General features: G+C 42.8%; 1 long non-coding RNA gene across 2 annotated transcripts; it reads left to right on the top strand.

Moving 5' to 3' along the window:
• Positions 1-304: 304 nt before the first annotated feature.
• Positions 305-5,565, top strand: LOC131477969 (uncharacterized). 2 transcript variants are annotated; one of them, XR_009244226.1, is made up of 4 exons: positions 305-497; positions 716-840; positions 1,599-1,681; positions 5,252-5,565. It is a non-coding gene; the product is annotated as an uncharacterized LOC131477969 (long non-coding RNA). The 2 variants fall into 2 exon arrangements; XR_009244225.1 differs by having other exon boundaries at positions 305-840.
• The last annotated feature ends 9,244 nt before the right edge of the window (positions 5,566-14,809 follow it).

The raw sequence follows: 14,809 nt of genomic DNA, 5'->3' as shown, positions 1-14,809 counted from the left end.
ACTTCAAAAGGAGTCAAACTCTAACAACAACAAACAAGAACAAATTTTCAATTCAATTTGAAAATGGCTGGAGAGGGCATTGTGTCTTCTTTCCTTTTTTTATGATTCTAGGCAAATGAGGTTAACCTCATTTCTGTCCTCAGTAAGATGTATGTGACCTCCCTCACCTTTCTGTTTCCTTTTATTGTATTATCTTCCAGAATTTTTGTCTGTTTTTATTTTGGAAACATTTATTTATTTGTATTTGAAACGCAGAGAGACAGAGACAGAGAAAGGTCTTCCAACCACTGGTTCACTACCCCCTGGCCACAATGGCTGGAGCTGAGCCATCTGAAGCCAGGAGCCAAGAGCTTCTACCAGTACTCCCATGCAGGTACAGGGGCCCAAGGACTCAAGCCAACCTCTTCTGATTTCTCAGACCATAAGCAGGTGGCTGGATGTGAAGTGGAGGAACTGGGACGTGAACCGGTGCCCACATGGGATGCTGACACTTGCAGGTGAAGATGAATCTATTGAGCTAATGCACAGGCCCCTCTGTTTTTAAAGATCTGTGAGCCTTGCTAAGTAGATGCTGTATCATTTTGACATTTTGAATTGTGTTTCTCCTGTCAGCTTAAAATTCAGCATGAGACTCTACCGTGATACAGTCACAGCAAGAGAAACATGAGTCCTGGGCTTGTCAGCCATGTCTATTTAGTCTTTCTTCTTTCCCCAGGTGAATTATGGCTTCCAACAGGGGGATCTGCCTTAATCAGCTTTGTTTATTGCATCCAGTTTCTCTCATGAAAGGTGCATATGGAGTAAAACTGCTGGGAGGACAAAAAGATGAAGAACGCAGTTGTAAGTTTCAAAGACCTGATCAAGTGGGTTTGGGTCCATGAAGTCCAAGTGCAAGAAGAGCGTCCTGGTTAGGCTGGGTGCAGACATGCCCAGGGAGGCAGGCGTGCCCTGGGCTCTGCCCTCTGTGGTGGGAAGGGGAAGAAAGCAGGAGCAGACAGAAGGAAAAGCTAACCTGGGAAGCCAACCCAGTGAGGGTTTTGGTCCACCCAGGAAAACCGCTGGAGCTAGAATGTCCCTTCGAGGTATTCCTAGACGATTTTAATTAGTCTTGGCTGTGAGTTGCTAAGAAAGGGGCATGGCCTTGTATGAGGTGGTCTGTGCCATGGCAGCGGGCCTGAAGGGGCTGGCAGCTGGATACGGCTGCCAACAGCCTTGCTGGCAGTTAGGGTCACAAGTCCTCCCGGAGTGCATGCAGGTGCTGCTTTGCAGTATCCACTACAATTAACCATGGAGTACCAACAGCCACCTCGAATCCAAAAGAGAAGAGATTTAAAAATACAAAATTAAAAACTTGATCACTTACTAATATATAAAGATAAAATAGGCTTTTGGGTTTTTATGGACCAGTAAAATATCTCTCAAAACCTTTTATTTTTGCCACATATAAGCTTTTTTTTTTTTTTTAATAAACTTAGTGATGAAGAAGACAGGATATTTTAATAGTAAAAGTTAGGCTGGACATAGTGTCAGAATAAAGGACAGTGATGTCAGCTGAATGAATATGCCTACCTAAACAACGTCATTGCCTTGTTCTCCAGGTATTTCATTTTGTGCTGGCCAGGAGAAAAGTTCCTCTTTGATGACGTTAAATCCGGGCGGTTCTGGAAAGACAAGTAGCAAGGTGAGTCAGGGAAGAGGTTTCTGGCTGAGCGAGGAGCAGCTGCCGGTGGAAGAACAAGGTGCAGCCAGTCATGTGACGAAGCCCGGAGATCCTGCGGAGGAGGGGCATTAGTCATGGAGCGGAGGCTAATGACTGATTCAGAAACCGGAGCACAGTGGGGCCAGGTTACGTGGGGAAGTAAGGTGGACATTCTGAGCCAAGAATTTACATGATCAGAGTTGTACTTGCTGTAAGAGAAGGGATTTACCAGTAAATAGGTTTCATGTATTATATATAAGTTTTAAATGGACCATGGACAATGTTCAATGATGCTTCCCATGGTCAGTGGAAAGAATTTCAATGAGGAGGTGCTATGTGAGTGGAGACTACAGGAAAATTTAAAAGCTGATAGGCACAGGGGGCAGACAGCTCTTTTTATGAAGTTGCAATACCAGAACAGTATAAGTTCCCGTTCTGTGCAGTTCGGTATAGGCCAGGGTGATGGGGCAAACTTAAGTGTAAAAAGGTAATTGGGGGGCCCTGCTCGGTAGCCCAGTGGCTGAAGTCCTCGCCTTGCAGGCGCTGGGATCCCATTTGGCTGCTCCACTTCCCTTTCTGTTCCTTGCTTGTGACCCAGCAAAGCAGTAGAAAATGGCCCAAAGCCTTGAGACCCTACACCATGGTGGGAGACCTGGAAGAGGCTCCTGGCTCACACTGGCTTAGTTCCAGGCGGTTGCAGTCACTTGGGGAGTGAGGTAGCAGGCAGAAGATCTTTATCTTTGTATCTCCTTCTCTTTGTATGTTTCTGCCTTTCCATTAAAAATAAATGAATATTTTTAAAAAGGTAAATATAAATACAAGGCTCTTTATTATTTATGGAGATTGAAGAAATGACATGGTTTTAACTACGAGAACTTCAAGACATGATTATGTAATCTTCAGTACTGTTATGGGCTTCTAGATAACTCTTTATGAACCTACAGAGGAAGTTCCATAGAGCATTTCAACCAAGAAATAAAGCATGCTGAGTCACCAGCACAAGCGGTAAATTCTTGTCGTTCTCTTACACTAAACTAATTGTGTTTATGGAATGGCTTTACTATTTTAGGAAGAGGTTCCATGAGAACATGCCTGGACACTGCACATACGTGCACATGTGTGTATGTCCATTAGAGACAGAATACATTTATAAAAGTGAGTTTAATCGTGTGGTTTTAATATTGTTTACCTTAGTTCTCATGTTTAGTAAATAATTTTCCCAATTTTTAAAAAAATATGTTCAAGTTAATTTTTTTCAAACTTTTCCAGTCTAATTATGAAAACAATGTATCAGATAAATGAATCCAAACAATGTCTAACATACATATGTATATGAGTTAGAAATTTAGCATAGACTGTTTACATATGACATAATAGATTTTTAAAGATCTCTCTGGGGCAGTCATTTGGCCTAGCAGTTTAAATGTCATTTGGGCCTCCTGCATATTATATTGGAGTGTTTGGTTTCCGGTCCCAGCCTTACTCCTGATTCTAGCTTCTTGCTGGCACACACCCTGAGAAACAGCGGATGATGGCTTATATACTTGGGTCCCTGCCACCCACGTGGTAGACTGGCCTTGACTTCCAGGCTCCTGTGTGCCTGTCAACCTGGGCTGTGGCAGCCACTGGGAGGGTCATCCAGTAGCTGGATGCTCTCCTCTAGGTCACTACCTTCCGCAGTGTCACTCTGCCTCACAAATGATAAAATAGACAATGCATTAAACATTTTAAATAACTCTCTGGATGTTGACTATTTAGAATCTTACATGTTTTAAGAGTTGAAGATCTGCTTAATTCAACTAGAAAATATGACACAAAGGCCGCACTGACCTCACTTAATGACCAGCCAAAGGAAAACAGAAGTTAGAGGTTTCACAGCTGCTAGCAGGACATCTTTGGAAAGAATTATTTTGGAATATTCTTACTGTTGCCAAAGAAAGGAGTTAGCGAGGTCAGAAATAGGAAACTCAGGAGAAAGCAAGCGTGTCAGCATTCAAAACTGATTACTGTGGAATTACTCTGTGGTTAAAAATCCACAGTGTTTCAGCAACTTTATTTAGTAGTGTTTATCCCAAAGGACTTTCATTGCATGTATTTTGTACAAATGAATTTGCCTACCTTAACTCTACAAAGAGCTCCACAAACCACATCTGCTTTGATTTGAATTTTCCAGTTTTCGTAATGGCTACCAATCCCATTGAAAACAACGAGCCTTCCAGGATGTGGGCAAGGCCCTAGCTGTCACAGGGTTGAATTCTGTGGCTGTTGCTGTTGTTACTGTATGTGTCTTTCAATAAGTCAGATACGGAGCTGTGTTCTACACCACTAGCAACTGTTATTTGTGTCAACACCCCTTCTATTGAATGTAACAAAGGCAGAGTCATGCTTTTCTAACCTAAGCCTGATGGATCATTTACTTTCATTTTTTGTTTAATACCAGTGCCCTAAACGCCTAATGAAAAGTTAAATATAATTATTTCTCTGAACCAGTCGAAATACTCCCACTTAGATTAGGTAACCATGGTGCCTGTTAGATGAGGTTGTGGAGAACACATGAGCTGAGTAGGATTCCGAGCTCCAACACTCTGTTTTCCATACTTGGACCGTTTGGTCAGTCTTGTCAATGGCAGGTTAACTTCCTTAGCCAGAGCGGCACCATGTTTAAAATGAAGATCATGATACTTAATTCACAGTGATATGAGGATTGAAGAAGACTGTATGTGCCGAAGTATTTCTCTTTTTATTTTTTAAGATGCAGTTGTTTACATGAAAGACAACAGAGAGAGGGAGAGAGGAAGAGAGAAAGAAGGAGAAACAGAAACACAATGGTTAGAGCTGATTTCATCCAAAGCTTCCTCAGGGTTTTCCACCTGGTTGCAGGGGCCCATGCGTTTGGGCCATCCTCCATTGCTTTCCCAGGCACATCAGCAAGGACTTGAATGGGAAGGGGAGCAACCAGTCAAAATGGCACCTGTTGTGGGAAGCCAGTGCCACAGGTTGCAGCTTTACCACCTGCTTCACAGCTTTGCCCCTGAAATATCCAACTCAGACAATAATGAGCTGAGAGGAGACCCAAGATGAACACCGAGAAGCACTAAAACAAGGGAGGACCACATTTCCAGAGGCTGAGGGAAAACCTCAGCAAAAGAGTGACAGGCCTGCAGGTAGCACAAAGACTCAGAAAGCCAGGAGGCAGAGGAGCAAAGGGCTCGCCAGCTGGGGACGCCATCTTGCTGAGACAAGGTAAGCCCCACCCTCTCCAGGCATCACCACAGACTGGGTATTGTTGAGTTATTGGCATCCCATATTGGCATGCCAATTCAAGTTCTAGTTACTCTGCTTCTGATCCAGCTTCCTGACAATGTACTTGAGAAGGCAGTGGAAGATGCTCCAAGGACTTGGTCTTTATGGGAAACCTGGATGTAGCTCTTGGCTCCTGTATCCGGCCTGGTCTGTCCTTGGATCTTGTGGGTTTTTGATGTGTGAACCAGCAGATGGAAAACTGATAATCTCTTTCTCTCTCTCTCTCTCTCACTTTCTTTCTGTCACTAGTCCTTTCAAATAAATATACCATTAAATATTTTGTTCAAAAAATAAGTGATCATTGAAAATGTCCAAACTTTTAAAAGCAAGGCAGACATCCAGATGTGGAAGCCTGGAAGGACCCCCCCAGACCCAAGCAAAAAAGAGTTTCTCCAAGGCATAGAACAGTAAAATTGTCAAAACTCTCGAAAAGTAGCAAAAGAGAGAAAATCTTAAAGATAGTGAGATAAAAAACAGTTACATATGAAGGAAAATCCATCAAACTAGCATCCTATTTCTCTGTAGAAATCCAACAGGTGAAAAGAGGCCGGGGTGACAAACTTAGGATTTTACATAAAAAACAAAATCTTCTAGCTAGGAATAGCACATCCAGTGGTGTTACCCTTTAAAAGTGAAGGAGAAATACAGTGCTTCCCAGACAAACAAACAAACAAACAAACAAATTTCATCCCCACCAGACCAGCCTTATAAGCAATCCTAAATAGAGTTCTACGTTAGAAGTAACTGTCATGGTAGCACACAACAGTACAATATTCACAAGCAGAGCAGTCAGCCAGGAGACAATCTATCAAGGCAGAAGGCTACCAAGATACAAAGATAAGTAACTAGAGTCAGAAACACAGAATTAAATAATCAGTAAGGAACCAAGAATGACAGGAATTCTTGTGTGTCAGTGTTAACATTGTAACTGAAATAAGTGCTCCATTTAAAGACACAAGTTGTTTCAATGGATGGGAAAACGCCCAACTCTATGCTGCCTACCAGAATTTCATTTCACTTCCATCTCAAGGTAAAAATACACATAGATTGAAAGCGAAGGATTGAAAAAGATATCACATGCAAATGGAAACCATAAAAGGGCCGAAGTACCTATATTCATGGGACTGAACAGAAGACGCTCCTGGCTCCAGCTTCATCCTGGTACAAGCTTGGCCACTGAGGCCATTTGCAGAGTAAACCAGTGAGTAGATCTCACTCGCTTTTTCTTTCTCTCCCTTTCCTCTCTTTGTGAATGTTTTTCAAATAAAATTTTATATTTATGAAAATGTAAGAATAGAATTGGATCCCTACCATGTTAAAAAAAAAAAAAAAACTCAGTGTGGATTAAAAACCTGACTAAAGACCTAAAATACAAACTAGGTAGAAGAAAACAGAAGGGAATTACTCCCGGACATTGATGCGGACAAGGGTGTATTGAGTAAGACTCCAAAAGCGCAGGCAACACCAGACAACAGGAGCGCTATCAAACCCAGAAGCGTCTGTTCAGCAAAGGAAACAATGAGTACAGGGAAGACACATCTCACATCATGGGAAAAAATGCTTGCAAGCTGCTTATCTGACAGGAGATTACCATCCAGAGTTTTAAAGGGACTCCAAAAACTCAACAGCAACAAAATAACACACCCAACTAAGAAGTTTGCAGAGGAATAGTTTTTAAGGGAAGAATATAAACACCCAAATACATAAAAATTGTTCGATGTCAATACCTCAGAGGGAAACAGCAAACCCAAAGCACAATGGGGTATCACCGCATACCTGTTAGGATGGTTATTATCAAGAAGAAAGCAAAATGCTAATGAGGCTCTGAGTGGTAGGGAGAGATGGGTGGAAATTGGATAACTTACCAAACTGGAGTCAAACCACAAGAGTAAGTTTCTGACATTACATGGTGTAGTGGGGGAGATTATGCTTCACAATAGCATGCATTATTTGAACAAATAAAAGCAAGCAGTTCCAAGATTACAGTCATGAAGTAGTGTCAAAGAAAGGAAAATGCTGATTACCCTGTTTGCTCAAAGCCCATTGCAAACCATCCCACTGCAGTGTATGTGTGTGTCTGTATATATACTTCATATAGGCCCATAATATATAAAAACTAAAGCATTGAGAACTTACTGTAAGTGAATATTTCCTGAAGGATGTGTTTTATGCAGAGATATCTTAATCAATTTAGTTTGTCCCCAAATTAAAATAAATGAATATAAATAGATACTTTAAAAAAGAATGGGCCATGTCGTTTCATTCCCCACTCCCTCCTCAATCCCATCTCCATTGCTTCTTTGCTGCTTGAAGTTCCCTGAACTCGAAGGCAAGGTCAGACGTGGGACACATGACAGCCTCGGCGGTGTGCCAGTTTAGGAGAGTTCTGTGACAGCCCTGGGCTACACTAAAGATTTGCTGCATGTAATGCAAGCTTTGACCTGTGAAAAGTGACCTGTAAGCAAAAAGTGTAAATTCTCAATCCCATTGCTGGCAAAATAGGCAACCCCTCGAGCAGAAACCAAAGCACAAAGCCCACTTTGCTACAATCACATTTCTTCTCCTTCTACATTTCTTGTCCCATAAGCGGATGAAAACAGCCAGAATCGCAAGGTCCAAATTATAGGTCATAATCCTCACCTTTTTATTTAAATTTTTACTTGCTGAATATGCTTTTGACACTCTGGGCACATTTTTGTTTTCCAGAACATTGGTTTTTCTTTGATCTGCAGAAGTCCATCAGTACCGGAAATGGTTTCCATGGAAAATTTTTGTGAACATGACTTTTCATATGCTAGATAAATGCTCAGCTCGTCATTTTGATTGGAGACGTGTCAAATCATTTTATTGCACTCACTGTGAATTTTTTAACACATATTTCCACCTCCACACATACTGTCTTTACTCTGTTTGGTTCATTGCTTATCTTTGGGGTTAATTGAAAAATCAATCTGAACTCATCTGTTAATATACCTAATATATTAATTACAAGAGAATTGTTCAAGATTTTCAGTGACATTATATAGTTAACACTATTTCATACTGAAGAGGGGATTTTAAACTTTATTTCATTCTAGAAGCTGAAATTTCATGTGAACTGCTCCAATTCACATGGTCATCTGAAAGCAGGCTGCTGTCACTTGAGTGGGTCACTTTCTCCGTTCTCCGCTCTGTGCTGGAAACCTGCACCAAAGGTCTCAGGGCCCCAACAATGATTGAACCACCAGCAATCTATCTGCCTGTGTAACAGGACGAGTGAGTGATGGCAAGACCTAGGTCTTTATACGCCTGGGGAATCACCTCCAGGCTCTCCCGTTACCTTCTTCGGTTCCTTAAAGTGCTCATGGACATAAACAATGTAACGTTCTTTCTGAAGCGTTTTTGTGTGCTCATGTGTGCTTAGAGTTGAAGAGAAGTGAAACAACAATAATAAAAGGGCAAAGCAAACCTTATCTTTTCAGGGGGGGCAAAACAGGAAAAGAGCATTTCTTTTACCCTGACAAGTCAACAGTAGAAACACTAACAACGAGCCACAATGCAGACGTAGCTGTTGGTGTGCTGTGTTTGAACATCCCAATAGACCCTGGGTTTCCTGTGGATTGGAATTACGTTTCTTTGTGGAATCCTCAGCCCTCAATGTAGTACATATCATCAACCCATCGATATTGGCTCAAAGAATTGAAGCTATTGTGAGTTAACACTCTCATCTTCTAGAGTAATTCTAGTCTTAGAAACTTTCAAATATAGTAAGACGTGAATCCAGTGGAATAGAACTGAAAAACAAATCTCTGGTCTCACCATGTTGATGAGTTCTTCCTACAGCTGTATAAGGAATGTTCATTGTCAAACATGCCAAACAAGACTTTTAAAATCCTGGAACCTAAATTAGCTCTTGGCTCTGCTTTTGTCCTCCCTGAGAAGCTGTTCTCTCTCTTTGTGCCACTGTGTCTGTTCACATGCTGTGAAGTTAGTAAAGTGTTCTGAATTTAGATGAGTACATACTGTTCATTGAGGACACAAAAATATATTGGAAAATGGAATAGTTGATGGGTACACAGATCGTTGTGCTTTGCTTTTGTTACATATTCAGCAGTTGGTGTCTCTCACTGACAAATATCAAAAACATTTCATGTGGGAACAAGGAAGTACCTTGGTTGCTGTGCAGTCAAGAGTGTACACTTGAAAGCCTGTACTATTTTACTGCCTCTGTTCATAAAATTCCTTCAACTAAGGCATGATTTTATGACAATTTTCAATTAGTTGTGTAGGTAGAGGAAGCCTGATTCCCATGCTCTGTCCCTGCACTATTTAATAAGATCACTGCCATCCACAAACGATGTAGTCACTCTGCTAGAAATTGATTCTAGGAATCATCACACTCCAGCTGTGGGCGACGGCCTAGGTTGCATTGTACCTAGGCAAGTGTTACACTGCTGAGAGAAAAACAGCTAATAGCTGGCAAATATCCTGGGCCTGGTTAATGTCAAATCTGTGTTAACCATACCAGTGTGCCAGCAAAATTGCTTAGCTTGTTCTATTATCATTATTTTTCTTTCTAAAGGTATAAGGGGGAGGTGCCAGGCCCATGAGCTCTGGGCGTGGGGGATCTGGTGGGGCCCAGGTTGCCTGGCCTGGGTCCTTAGGCCTGCCTGCACGGTGAGTGCTGGGTCCATGGGCCTCTGGGGCTGGAGATCTGCTGGGGCCTAGGTCACCTGGCCTGGGTCCTGAGTGCCCTGCAAGGTGGGGTGCCAGGTTCATAAGCCCTAGGGGCAGCAGGGTCTAGCAGGGCCTGGGTTATCTGGCCTGGATCAGACCCACCTGTGCAGTGGTTGCCAGGTCTGTGAGCCCCCGGGGTGTGGTGAGTTATGCTGCTTGGGGTGCAAATGGTACTGGGCAAAGCCCACTGACTGCCCTGTAGTGCGCTTGTGGGGGCTTTGTGTTTGGGTTGCAGGGGTTCCAGGAGCCGGCACAGGCGTGGTAGCCTAGTGGCTATAAAATTAAGTGTGATGATTAGTTGTACAAAATATAGAGTGCCTTGGGCTTTATCAGTTAGCACACACCATTTCCTCACCTGCACAATCATATTCCAAATCTTAAAATGTTGAGCCCATGCTTACCTGGCTTGTTAGTTTCTCCTGTTTGAGTGGTCCTATGGCTGAAGTTGCCCGCAGTCTCTTTTTCTCATGGCCTGTGCCACCCCTGCTGAACTGCTTTTCTCTCCTTGCCAAGGACAGGAGGGGAACTCCTACTGAGCTCCGTGATCAGAGGTATTTCTCACAGAAGAATATGTAGGCACCAAGAAACAGGATTCTCACTCACATCTGAGCTTTCTCCTGCCACAGCACGCGCATCCCTAGTGACTAGGAGTGTCACCAGCAAGGTCATGTGCTACCATCACCAACAGTGTGTGCTGACATCAGGCAAGGTACCAGCTTAGCCTGCTCCACCACATCTTCCTCCCAGGCCCCGAGGTCCCTTTACCCCGCCAACCTCCTTCAAGAGACCTAGTTACCCAGATTGGTTTGTGGATGTCTGAACATTAAAAGGAGATCAAATTTGAGGTCTCTCATAGGGAGGGACAGAGATAATATTCCATCAACTACTTCATTCCCAGTATGGTGGCAGCAGCTGGGGCTGTTGCAGGCCAAAGCCAGGAGCTTCTTCCATGTCTCTTGAATGGGCACAGCTGCCCACACACTTGGGTCATCCTCCACTGGCTTTCTAGGTACATTTCCAGGAAGTTAGATGTGAAGTGGAACAGCTGGGTCTTGAAGTGGCATTCATATGGGATTCCAGTGTTGTAGGCAGTGGCTCAACCTTGTGTGCCACAATGCTGGCCCTGGAAGTCTCTTCTACAGATATCCCAGCACCATGAAATACTACCATATGTCTAGTCCTGTGTTTGGGTGTTTTGGAATATTCAGTGATAGCCAAGAAACTTCTGGAACATCCTGTGACAGGAAGTTGCACTATCTAGGACATAGGGGTCCTCATACCATGTTCCTAACTTGACCTAGACCAAAATATTCCTTAAAACATATCATACTTGCCACATGACAAGCTCTTGGCAAATACAGCTTCTTTATATCTTCTCTGCTGGAAAAGAGTTTAATATATTTGCTATAAAGTTAACTATAAACATATCCGTATCTTTCCCCAAGCTAGATAAAAGAGCCAAAGTCATGCGGATCATGTTTTGTGGCCCATTCCAGGACTTGATTTCTTCCTACGCAAGCAGCCTATAAAACCGTGAATGTCACCGTTCATCAGATTTGCTGCTAGTGGGAGGGTCTTCAGACAGCATCCTGCGCAGAGCCACAGCTCACATTCAGCAAACTGGAAAGTCTTACCTGTCAGGCAGAAAGTAATTTGTTCCTCGAGTGCCATGTGACAGAAACATAAAGAACAGGACTCTCAAGCTAAGAGTAAGGCCAAGGAAACAAACAAAACTCCACCCTAAGGCTTATGAGAAAGCAACCATATTGCAAGGGATTGAGGCCTCTTCCAGTCTTGTAGTTTGGTGAACTGTGAACGCCTGCCATTGCCAAGGACAACGGCCGGACACGTCTCAACAAGACACTGAAGGCGCAAGGCAATGAATGGTTCAAGACTATCAGACCGTGGCGTCAGGAATTTGGGGAAGATAGAAAATGACGAGTAGAACTGGTTAAGTGGAAAGTTACTGAGACCCAGCGCAGCCCATGGGGATTCTTTACTCACTCTGGTTTGGAAATTCTCAACTGTTACGGACAAGGATTTAGAAATTGATTTAAAAATAGGAATTTCTGAAGTTTGAATTGTGAGCCTTTGAGACAGTAACTTAAAATTTTTAACACAATCATGTTGGGTTCTGCTAGTCTCACCTGGAGAAATGAAACTGAGAAATCACTTGTGCTAAAGTAGAAAAGGCAGCAAAAGCAGCAGGGCTAACAGCGCTAGAAGGGGCTGGGGTGGGGGGTGGCTAAGGAAACAGCTGGTTAAACAGGTCTGCCCTATGGCTGCGTGATTTTGCTCCTAGAAATATAGCTAAGCAACAATGTAGACAAATAGACACTTAACATTCCATTTTAGTCTTTATGCTGCCAAAGCGAACACTGGATACTGAACATTCAAAGAAAACCTGCACACGAACACCCACAGAAGCATCATTCGTGAGAAGAAAGGCCATCGATAGATAAATGAGCAAACAAGTTAGTCTGTAAAGACCACGGAATATTATTCAGCTACATAAACCACGACATGCTGATACATACACACATCGACAGACTCTGAAAACGTTGTTAAATGAAAGAAGGCAGTCACAACAGGTCACGCACTCTGCTTCCATTTGTACGAAATGCCCAAAACAGGCGAATCTACAGAAACAGGAACTAGATCGGCGGTTTCTGGGAGTTGGGGGAAGGAAGGTGCAGGGATGGGATACAAGACAGTAATAGCTAAAAGGAATAAGAAGATCTTAAAAAGAAGAGAGAGAAAGAGAGAGATAGGAAGGAACAGAGAGCAACAGGGAGGAAACCTGAGTTAGCATCTGCGCTCCCGGGGTAGGCGCCGATTCAGTGGGTTCCGCCACTGAACACAACACCGACGGCCCCTAGGAATGCATGTTGGAGCCCGAGCTGCTGACATCCGTGTGTCTGCTCACGTCCTTGGGAGCAAAGAGGAAGATGGCCCAAATGCTAGGGCCTCTGCCACCCACGTCAGAGAGCTGGATGGAGTTTCTGGCTAAGGCTCAGTTGTAACGGCATCTGGGGAGTGAACCGGCAGATGGGGAATATTTTTTTCCTCTCTGATTTTTTTTTTTTTTGTCTCAGCATTTAGCTGGGATGACTACCTCTGCACCCTTCCCTTTTTCCAACTGAAGCCTTCCCCGCTCTCCTGGACCCCGGCTGTCACAGGGTCAGTTGGGAGAAAGGTCAGACAGAGTGCCAGGTCAGAGGTCAGAGCAGGCCCGTTCTACTGGGACTCTTCACCTTTAAAATGGCCAGAGCTCCACACTTAACTTCCTAAGGAAATCTCGGTACATTTCCGAGAAAAGTGTCACCAAGGTCCGTGGGGAACAAATCTTTGAAAGCTAAAAAACCCGCAAACTTTTATTTTTTTTCCTTGCTGTGTTAAAACAGCCAGCCATTTGCGTTGCTGTTCAATGAATGGATGTGAAGAAGAGCCCTCTGGTGGCCGGTTCCTCGCAAGTGCCCAGCGGACCCCAGGCTGGCTCTCAGGTCCCTGAACTACAGACTTTCTGAAACTGTCAAGGCGGGTTATTCCTGGCAATCGTCGCCTTATATTGTAAACAACCTTCTCAACAGTGTCAGAGTCTAATTTACGCAGCTTCATATATAGCAATCGATTAGAAATGGTGATTTGAAAAAAAGACATAACTTTTCACTTACTTGTATTCTAACAAGAATACTTCATCCATCAGGCCTCAGTTTCAGAGCTTGAAAATATTTTATTCGGAAACTTAATTATAACTATAGCAGATACAATAATTTATAAAGCTCCCACTTTTACATATTCCCCAATAAGCGATTTCCCAAAAATTATTCCATTATGATCCACCAGGTGGCGCTATGTTTTCACAGTTCCTAAAACCAGCAACTTCCTAAGGAAAAAGACTCCATATTAGCATACAAATGTTTAAGCTTTTATTATTCAGGACAGTGTAGAAAATCAGGAGCTTTGGAAATAAAAACTATCCATTGTAAGTAAAGAGTTTGCAGCTGTACAGTTGGATGTCTTAAGTCAGTCTTGCATAAAACCAGAGGAAGCAGTGTGATTAATAGGCGAAACATGTTAAGAAAACTGAAGTCAATGGAACCTCTGACTTACTACCTTTTACCTTCTTTAAAAACATTGCCATGAACCAGAACCTAGGGGCATCTTCGCTGCAGTGCCAACTGTCTGCCCAGCTCACAAATCGTTGCCCCTTTCCTCGATGTACCACAGTCTCCTTGTGCATTCCTTACTGATGGGCATTTTTGGCGATTATAAATACAGTGGCTTTGAACCTTCATGTACAAGTTTTGTCTAGATACACATTTTCAAGTCTTTTGTGCAAAAGACAAGGGGCTCTATTACTGGATTACAAAACAAGAGTATCTTTCTCTTGGTAAGAAGCTGCCATGCTTTCTTGTAAAATAAGAGCGTTACTGGCACCCTCAGCAGCCATGAATGAGAGAGCTCCTGTTGCTGGGTGTTGCTGATCGGCATTTAACATTGGAATAGTTCTGGACTTTGGACTTTAAAGCAGGATGTAGTGATATGTTACTGTTGTTTTAATTTCCACTGCCCCAAAAGATCTGTTGCTGGCCATTCTCCTTACACTTACCGGTAGTCTACACATCTTCCTTGCTAACATCCATGTAAGCCCTTGGCCTCTTCCTTTTCCTACTGTCATGTGTTAAATGCTCTTTGTTTATTTTAGTTACAGTTCTTTATTAGATACTTCTTTTGCAAATATTTTCTTCCAGTCTGTGGCTTGTCTTCATACTCTTGCCAGTCGCTTTCACAGAGTAAAAAATGTTCGTTTAAGGAAGGTTACGTTGACAACTGTTTCCTTTGTAGGTTGTTTCTTTGGTGTTGTATGGAAAGAACCATTCCCTTGCCCAAAGTATTCTAGAAATTCCTAGGAGCTATACAATTTTTGTATTTTACATTTGGATGTGTACAATTTTTGCAACATGCAGAATTATGTTCTTTCAATAAGTCATCCCTTGACCTGATTCACCAAAACACAACAGATACTCATAATTGTTGAACAGAAAATCTAGGCTATGTTTTTAATTGTGTACATGAACATATATGGGT

This window comes from Ochotona princeps, chromosome 25 (genome assembly GCF_030435755.1).
Source record: "Ochotona princeps isolate mOchPri1 chromosome 25, mOchPri1.hap1, whole genome shotgun sequence".
NCBI classification, from domain to species: Eukaryota; Metazoa; Chordata; class Mammalia; order Lagomorpha; family Ochotonidae; genus Ochotona; species Ochotona princeps.
The sequence above is the reverse complement of the archived record's forward strand: the minus strand, read 5'-3'. Positions and strand labels throughout refer to the sequence as shown.